Source organism: Mixophyes fleayi, chromosome 6 (genome assembly GCF_038048845.1).
Source record: "Mixophyes fleayi isolate aMixFle1 chromosome 6, aMixFle1.hap1, whole genome shotgun sequence".
NCBI classification, from domain to species: Eukaryota; Metazoa; Chordata; class Amphibia; order Anura; family Limnodynastidae; genus Mixophyes; species Mixophyes fleayi.
Window position 1 is genome coordinate 58,942,214 of NC_134407.1, and position 9,972 is coordinate 58,952,185.

Genomic DNA, 9,972 nt, shown 5'->3' on the forward strand with positions numbered 1-9,972 from the left:
CTAGAGTTTAGTTTAGTGAAAATGAGTTACTGCCGTATCAGGGGAGAAAAATGTAGAAATTGGGGAAAGAAGGTGTTGAAGAGAGGTGGAAAACAATTGGAAATTAATAGAGTTATGATTTCTATGGGTATGAGGAGCCTTGGTTGAGTTTGACAGCAGAGAGGTTAAAGTACTGTGAGAGAGCTTGTAGCTGATACGGTGAAGATCCAAGAGGGGGAAATGAGCGTTAAGGAAATCAGAAACTGAGCATAGTCTAATGTAAACACGTCACACCTCAATCACGTTTCCTCTTAGACTGAATGCTAAGATAAAGTCAGAAGAATGCAAACTAGCTACACCTGTGCTAATTGGTGAGCTGATCAGAGAGAAAAAGCTATTGGTCTTATTAGACTAGATGAGGCCAAACCACTTTCATAAACTATGCTGCACTGATAAGCAGCCCAACACAGTTTGAAAATAGATAACAAATTCAGATATTTACATTAAAAAAACACAGTTGAATAGATGTGATCACAAATATCAATGGGATCACGTTCAGATTAACAGAGGATGAGAGTAGTAACATTTGTGGTATATACACATAACTTTGTAATTCCCAAAAAGTGTGAACTGAGTTGAATGTCAAGTGGAGACCATGGCTCTAGTTTGCCCTGATGCTGAAAGAAAACCTTCAGATGTACAGTACCTGTCATTATTGGTACCACTACCAACCTCTTTGGCACCTTAACTCAATGGTGCTGCAAAGATGTGGGAGATAATTATGTCCAGACTATAGCTATCCACCCTGCATGTCTGACTGCATACATAGAGAAAGAGAAGGATCACAGATTAAATGCAAGTGGAAAGTGTTGAGCTTTGTTTTGGTGGAAGTGATGTATCTTCAGGAAACAGGCATTATTTAAGCAGAGGAAATATGCAATGATTGGAATCTGTGACTAGTTAAAAGTGTAGAACATCATATATGGCTGACTGATAACACAGTTCACAGTGAGATCTAAAAGGTTAGTCCCAGACGATTTGGAAGATGTCAATCAACATCTGAAAAATTGCTTTGTATAGGAGTTATCATTGAATCAGAAAACCCTTATGTTTCTGTTGTTAGATCTACACAGTGGGTACTATCAAATACCCAGGAGCCCTGAAGATGCAGAAAAGACCACCTTCATTTATCCACTAGGGTTATATCAATTTCATTGAATCTCCAGAACTCCAGCCACCTTCCACAGATGCGCGGATCAAGTTGTATGCGATATGAATTTTTGAGACTTATTAGTGTATTTGGATGACTTGATTCTGTTTGGATGCACAGTAAATGAACACAAGGAGAGTTTGCTCAAAGTGCTGGACTGATTGTTGCAAAATGGTCTGAAGCGGTCTATGAACACATGCCACATCTGATAAACTGCGGTTAAGTTTGTGGGTCATATTGTCAGTAGAGAAGGCTTAGCCACTGATCACTTTAAGGTAATAGCAGTCATCACTTGACCTAGACCCAAGACATTGAAGGAAATCTGATCATTCCTTGGGTTTTGTGGCTACTACAGGAATATTTACACTCAGTATTTGAAGATAACAAAATCACTGATTCATCCGACAAGAAGATATTTCCTGTTGAGAGGGGTACAGGCATTCAGGAGGGTAGACAACGGACTATTACAAGGCTAATGAAGAGCTTGGAAATTGTTGGGCACCTGTTTGTGAAAAATCTTTTAAAAACCTAAAGAACATTCTGATACGAGCCCCTGTACATGCCTATGCTGGTCCCACTAGATTCTATATTCTTCATGTGAACACCTCTTTAGAGGGACTTGGAGGAGAATTGTACCAAAAGCATCAGAAGAGACTAAGAATAGTATCCTACATTAGCAAAGGACTGACCGCCGGCTCATTAAAGAACTATGTGACATCTGCAGGATCAAAAAATCCAGAACAACTTCATTCAATCCTCAGGGAGAGCCGCAGTCTGAACGGTTTAATCGTACCCTTCTTGACATGTAGGGCACTCTGGGACACAAAAAGAAAGTAAATTGGTCTACACCTACTACTGAGTACGAAAGGAGTATAATGGTTATTCACTATATGCTATGATGTTTGGAAGAGAGGTTGATAGATGGTTGTTTTGGGATCTATAATGAGACAGAGAAGCCCCAATCACACTGGAAATATGTGTCCATCTCAAGAAAGAACTTATTGAGACATACTGAATTATGGGGAATGTTCTGAGAAAGCAGGAGCTCAGAACAAGGCTAGGCATGAGTTGCAGGTTAGAGAACATGTCCTGCATCTAGGAGATTTAGTTCTCATCTGCCATCTGGGTGTCCCTGGTAAACACAAATTAATGAATCAGTGAAGAAATGACCCATATATCATAGTGGAAAAATTGTCCAGTGTGCCATCATACAAGGTGAAACCAGAAGGGACTACTAAGCTTACAGAGACCTAACACCGACTGCACCTTTTGCCCCTTGGGAGAGATATCTGATTTCCAAACAAGTAAAAGGATAAGGCGAGGAGGAAAGCTACATGGAGGAGTGGCAGTTGGCTTTGTACCCATTAAAATCATAGGAAGACTTTTGACACTTGTAGTTGGGAGGTATGCCATTCAGAGGTTGGAGTTAGGGAATGTGATGTTGGGCATTTCCCAAGAAATTCCATATGGCAAAAGAAAAGAAAATTGGAAATGATCTGTCAGAGAGGCATCATCAGAAGAAGCTGAAGAGATGAATATGAGGAGCTGAGAGAGAGTACACTAGTGAGAGATGTGAGCAGGCAATTAAAGAGTTACTGATTTATTAACAGCACTGGTAGTGATAGGGTTAATGTAATGTTTACAATAGTGTGCATCACTAGTGGAATCTCTTTCTCTTGTGTGTGTGTAACACAATTCTTGAAGATGGGAGATGTCTGCTCCTGGCATAAAACTCCCCTTCAGACGTTTTAAGTTACATAGTGAATTCTTTGTTTGTAATTTCATAACTGCAGATGAAAAAAATCCTTTATACTGGCTTTGTCTGTTCAGTTGTGCCATCACTGCTGATAGCACCCCTAAATGCCTTAAATGAATAATGCTTAACCAATAACTGGACATTTGATTTCTTTATCAGAGGGGATATACAGGTGGTTGATTAGGGGGATTCCCAAAGTCCACACATGTTCTAGATGGGACAAAGCCCCCCCCCCATGCTGCTCATTTATAACGAACATGGGAAAGCATTTTAGCATAGAGCATAGAGGCTGTGACGTGGATAAGAGAGTTTCAGATAGAGATTTTAACAAGTGCTGCAGGTTTAGAGAAAACATCCGAGAGTGTCAGAGACAATACTGAGAAATATCCAATATATATATTGTGGCATGTCAAACTTTATCTGCTGCTGCCACTCCCATTTAACTAATCTGCTAATAAATGTGCCATAGTGAATTCTGCAGTTAGCTTGTGTGTGCCTGGGTATTAGGCATGGGAAGTAATGGGGCCTTATTTGTAGTTGGATGTGGGTGCTATGGCAACCAGAGTGTCATAAACTTGTAGAACTTAGCAGAAGAGGTCTTCACCTATAGCAGCCGCCTTTCCTGTAGAGACTGGTTATGCGCACAGGTACTCGGATGCCCCCAGGACTTACACTCAGTGTAGTACAAGATTATGTTCACACGGCAGTGCACAGGTACAGGAGGTAATACACGGAGTAGGGACAGGTCAGAGATCTGTGGACTGGACAGAGCACAGGTGGAGACATTAAGTACCAGCTGGGTTAGGGCCACAGGCAAAGGTTCGGAGTCCAGGTACAGGCTGAAGATCTGGGTCACAGGCAAAGGTTCAGAGTCCGGGTATTGGCTGAAAATCTGGGTCACAGGCAAAGGTTCAGAGTCTGGGTACAGGCAGAAGGTCAGGGTCACAGGCAAAGATTCAGAGTCCTGGAACGGGTAGAGGTCATACACGAGAAAGCAATCTAGGGTTAAACACCAACACAGCACAGAAGCAGGCAGCAATACTGAAACAGAACGCTATAACCGGCAGTGAGGCTCAGTCCTCACAGCCTTAAATAGTACAAAGGGTCAATCAGGGCAAAGCCCTGCAAGTGCTCCCAGGGTTTTCATAATTAATTACTGGCACTGTTACCAATGAAAGAGCAGCGTGCCCAGCTGCGTTTTGAACTAATCAGCCATAATTGGCTGAGCCTAAACAGCCCTGCGCATGTCCGACTGTTTGACAGCTGGCCGGGCACGGCGGCAGGGAGCCTGAAGCGTCCCGGTTGTTGCCTAGGCAACTGGGACGAGGGAACCGGAAGTGACGCCCCGGTCATCATGGAGACGGCCGGGACGCCACTAACAGAAGACCGAGAGTCGCAGCGGTGGTGGCTGACAGTGGGCGGGGGAAGCTGATGAACAAAGAGTGTTGAAATGAGAAGGGGATATATATATATATATATATATATATATATATATAAAAACATATCCAGGAAAGGGATGTGTAAATAATGTGGTGTTGGGGTGGTCTAGTGCTGTGAATAACGGGGGTGTATTGGAGGAGGTTAAAGTAAAACTGGTGTTGGGTCACAGGAAGATGTCAATGTTGAGTCCCTTGTGTGTCAGAGTGTGGATCAATCTTGCATCTTCTTTGGATAATTGTATTATAATATCTCCTCTTCTCCATATTTTTTTCACTTGTTTGATGCCTATGAACCTTTGGTATTGGTTTATATTCCTGATATTTCTTATTGTTCTTCAAACGTATTGTAAAGCACAGGGGCAATGGAGGTAGATGATTCCTGTGGTGTCTCAAATGTTTTTGTCTCTGATCCTGTGGATCTGTTTTCTGGTGTTAGAGGTGAAGTCTGTGATTTTGGGGTGGTGTGTTTCATGGTTTTGCAGGTGAGGCATCTGTTCCAGTGGTAAAAAATATTTCTTATTTTCCTAGCCAGGTGTTTGTCTTGTGTCCTTCTTCGGGGATGACGCTTGATGTTAGGAAGATCTTTAGGTTCTGTGCTTTTTTTGTATACTATTCTTGGTCTAATGGGAGTGTTTCTTTTAGTGGCTTGTCTTAGAAGATATTTATAGGGTTTGTTAGTTTTCTTTGGTGGCTATTGAACTGCGTATTAAATAGGGGTTTCTCTTTTTTTGTTGAAGTCTTCTTGTTTGTGTGAGTAGGTGGTCTCTTTCACTCCTTAGCTCTTGGTTGAGGAGTGAAGGGTTGTATTTTCTGTTATAAATATAATGGAATTTGGATGAATTCAAGTAATAAATATATATTTGCTTATACTTTATATTTTTTATCATCATCATTTATTTATATAGCGCCACTAAATCCGCAGCGCTGTACAGAGAACTCACTCACATCAGTCCCTGCCCTATTGGAGCTTACAGTCTAAATTCCCTAACATACACACACACAGACAGAGAGAGGCACACACAGACACACACAGACTAGGGTCAATTTGTTAGCAGCCAATTAACCTACCAGTATGTTTTTTGGCGTGTGGGAGGAAACCGGAGCACCCGGAGGAAACCCACGCAAACACGGGGAGAACATACAAACTCCTCACAGATAAGGCCATGGTCGGGAATTGAACTCATGACCCCAGTGCTGTGAGGCAGAAGTGCTAACCACTACGCCACAGTGATAATACAAGTTAATATTCTGCAGGGAAGATTAGTCTGTTTAGTTGAGGCCTAACAAAGAGGGAGATAAGGCATATTCTTCGTGTTTGTCTGTACCAAGGCACCAGAAGACTAGATTAAACTAGATGTGTAGTGGGCCCCTCCAAAGATAAATTTTGTATAGGGGGGGTAGTGCTAAAACACACCATGTGTTACTTAAACTCTGCCCAGCCACAGTAAAGGTATATAAGATTGTTCAAATGCATTGTTTCTTGTTCAGACACTTGTTAAGAGTGCTGCACCCATGCCTGCATGAAATAAAGAAACAAACACTTGGACCTTGTGGCTTATGTCTGACTTCATAATTATTGGTAAAAACTAAGCTAGAACATTTTCCATCTTGGCATTTTTCTTTCTGGGTTATGGCTTGCTTCTCCTAGTACTGGAGAGAGGAGTAATTTCTTCTTATTCTCTTGAATTGTCCTCTGTGGATGTCCTGTAGCCAAAGTATGTTGTGGTTGCTGGTGCCATCTTCCAAGAACATGGTGAGGTCTAAAAATTCCACTTGTGTTCTGTTGATGTTGGTGGTGAAGTGGACATTGAGGCTGTTGTCGTTTGTGTAGTTGATGAAGGTGAGGTTTTTGTGGCTCCCTTTGCAGATAAAGACTTCAGTTGCCAGTGGATGAGGTTCCTGTGGTAGGGATTGTTGCCTGCCACTTGTCCTCTAAAATATTTGAGAAGAACCATAAATGGCATTATAGCATATTATGAATTAAAGGAAAAAAAAATTGATATAGCACTGTAATATAGGAGTGTACGTTTATGTAAACAGTGGTAAGCTTTACTAATTTGCATTTCTTGTTGGGTTACATTGCAACAGGGAAAAAAAAATTCAGTCTTGATACACCCCCTCATGAAAATGCACACATTATTGTCTAAGTCAAAAGATTTTAAACCTTTTTGCACATAGCTCTCACCCCTCGCCTTTGGAGTTTAGCTGTCAATAAGGACAGATTGATCTCCCAAATGTCACAGGGCTTTCAAAGGGAGCTAAAGATGTCCTGAGATCGGGAATGTTCACAGGACCTTGACTTCTCACCTCTGCTTGAGTGGCTAGATGGTTTACAACTTTGGGGCTTCAAACTCCTCCAAGATCCTATCTCTCCCTGGTTTGGCTATTTTCAACAGATTAATGACACTTGCATAAATTCAAACTCACTTCATCCAGCAAAGCACACGTTGAGATTACATTACAAAGTACATACAATATACATTGTCATACATGAATTCAACAGAAAATAACAATCAGTCATTAGATATACTACATAATCGTCACAATCACCCTAATACTTAGTGTATTTTAAAACTCAGAAGCCAATTAAAATGACACATGTGGTACTTGCAAACTTTAAGCTGTTAATTTTTCTCCCTTGAAACACAAAACTATGCAAGTTATATTTTACACTGATCTATACGATTATGGCTCGACAAGTAAAAGAGATAACAATCTGCTCTTCCAAGCATAATCCAAGAGTGTGTGTGCAGCTAAATTGTATAATTGATTGAGCAGATAGAAGTTCATCAAGTGTCCTTGAAGTGACACCCAGTGCATTGCCTTTATTAACAGAAACCCTGAGTGGTGGGCCATCATTTGACGTATAATTGATCAATTTCGTTATCTTGTTTTGTCTTCAACTGTGAGCTGTTAAAACAAAAGATCAGTTCTGTTACATAGACAGAAGAATTTAATTTACGATTCATGTTTTTTTTTAAAAGGGAGGTGTTTATTCCCCTTGCAGTCTCAGTGAAATTCTGTTTTTGACTGTAATTAGCCAGGTGGAAGTTTATTTTTTTTTAATAGAGAAGAAGAGCAGGTGGATCGTTGTCCTACCGAATGCCTTTGACTGTACTATGAATGAAATGAATCAAACATAACAGTATTTTAGTAAGTCCCATCCACTCAGAACAAAAGTGATCCATTTAAAACAGCAAAGTCAGGACCACGCAGGTTAACTGTTAACCTGCGTGGTCCCACCCTTGCCGCTTTAAATTTACATGCATTTACGTCGCACTGACGTTGGACACTGCTGCCGAAGAGCTGGCCAGTCAGAAGGAGGTCCTATCAGCCTTCTGCTCCTATCGGATATCTGCACAGTCATTGGTAAGTCTGTCAATATGCGTGTCGTTTTTTTCAATTAATTGTTTTTTTTACTGTAGGTGTAATCGGTGTCGGATTTATCGTATTCGGTGAAGCGATTACCACCGGAATAGTGTAAAAATAGTTGCAACACTCACTGCAGAGTTCCAAACTGCCTCAAGAAGTAACATCAGCATAAGAACGGTTTATCAGGAGCTTCATGTATTGTATTTTCGTGGCTGAGCAGATGCACACATGCCTCAGATTCCCAAGCCACTCTGGAGAAATGGAACCGTGTTCTCTGGAGTGATGAGTCACCATCTGGCAGAATCTGAGTTTGGCGAATTCCAAGAGACTGCTTCCTACCTGAATGTTTACTGTCAACTGTCAACTTTGGTGGAGGAGGAATAATGGTCTGGGCCCCTTAGTTTTAGTGAAGGGACATCTTAATTTTACAGCAATTAGTCTATTGTGTGCTTCTAACGTTGTGGCAGTTTGGGAAAAGACCTATCTTGCTTCAATATAACAATTGACAAAGCAAGTCCATGATAAAAATGGTTTCCAATTTGGTGTGAAAGAACCTGACCGGCCAGGAGGCCTGACCTCAACACCACCAAACACCTTTGGGCTGAACTGAAACACTGACTGCGAACCAGACATTTTTGCTCAATATCAGTGCCAACCTCCGTAATGCTCTTGTGGCTGAATAAATGTAAATCCCTGCATCCACGTTCCAAAATCTAATGGAAAGTATTTGCAGAAGAGTGGAGGCTGTTATAGAGCAAATATGAGGCCAACTCCATATTAGTGCCCATGTTTATGGAATGAGATATTCTACAAGCACAAATGGATGTGATGTTTGGGTGCTCACATACTTCTAGCCATATAGTGTACTGGAATAAAGGATCACAAATTTTGATTATTTGTTAAGCAATATTTTTTCACTTTTGGAAGCTTAACAGGCCTTAGACTCAATATTTAATTATTAAAAGCCATTAATAAAATGGATAGACATGAGGGGCTATTCTTTAATAGGTATGTTCACTGACCCTCATTTTTGGTTTTAGAGTTGTATTAACTTCGTGTTTTGGTAAAACCGCCCTGAAGTGTTTTGGATCTGTATTTTTTGCTACTAAATAATGGTTACTAAATGAGAGCAACAGCACAAACCCACACCACATCTAGGAAACATTGCCACACAGCAGTGGCAGAAAAGAAAGATTAGTGCAAGATGGAACTGACCTTGGGCCCTCCCTACCACCAACCCTTATGTTAGATTGACATACTACAATTCATGGACAGGAAACTAGACAAGGTTATAAAGTCAATATAATGACATCAGTATTATTCGGACAATTGAAATGTAGACAGCATTTATTAGGTTGACAAATCAAATGTAGACAGTATTATCCCTAACTTTAATCCTGTCCCTATCCTTAGAGCTGTCCTTAACCATAGTCCTAGCCCTAGAATACTGTCCACCATGTGAATTGGCAATCTAATAATACAGTCGACACCTGAATTGTCAACTGTTACAGAAGCTGATAGACCAAGGCCAATATATGAAACAGTGCAAGATGGAATGGTTATTGAAAATGTGTTAAGACACATGTACAGTTTAACAAACCAAAACACTTAAGCGACAAGGACTGTCACTTTTGTGGCTGATGTGCTTGGTTTGTTTGGGCCCCATAAAACAAGCTACAAAAGGGCTTAAGGCAGCTAAGCTAACAGTGCTGTCAATGAACTTTACAGTGGCAAGATGTTGTTGTCATCATCACCCTCACACAATATTAATTCATCCCCGCTGAAATCCACCATTAGAGAAGTCTCTGTACTTTGATGTAATTGCAGGTAAAGGTCTTCCTCGTGGAATTTGTAGTTTATTTTGATGAACATCATCCTTTCCATAATTTTAGGAAGTAGCCTCCTACGCCCATCACTGACAAGGTTCCCAGCTGTGCACACTGGAGGGTGGGTAGCTTAGGTATTGCAAAGAGAGTTTGTACATGGGTCTCCAAATTGCCTTTTTTCCCTCTCAGTATGTAAAGGGACTGTTGGATGAGTCGATTTGTACACGGTCATTAAAATAATTATTCACCATTCTTTGGATGTTGATCGTAGGATCAGGTGGAGTTACGGCAGAGGTGACACGAACTTTGGGCAATTATTTTAGACCAGCAGTCAAAATGTTGTGCTGACTTGTCTGCATCACCACTGGGTCTCTTGGAAAAGCTATTTTT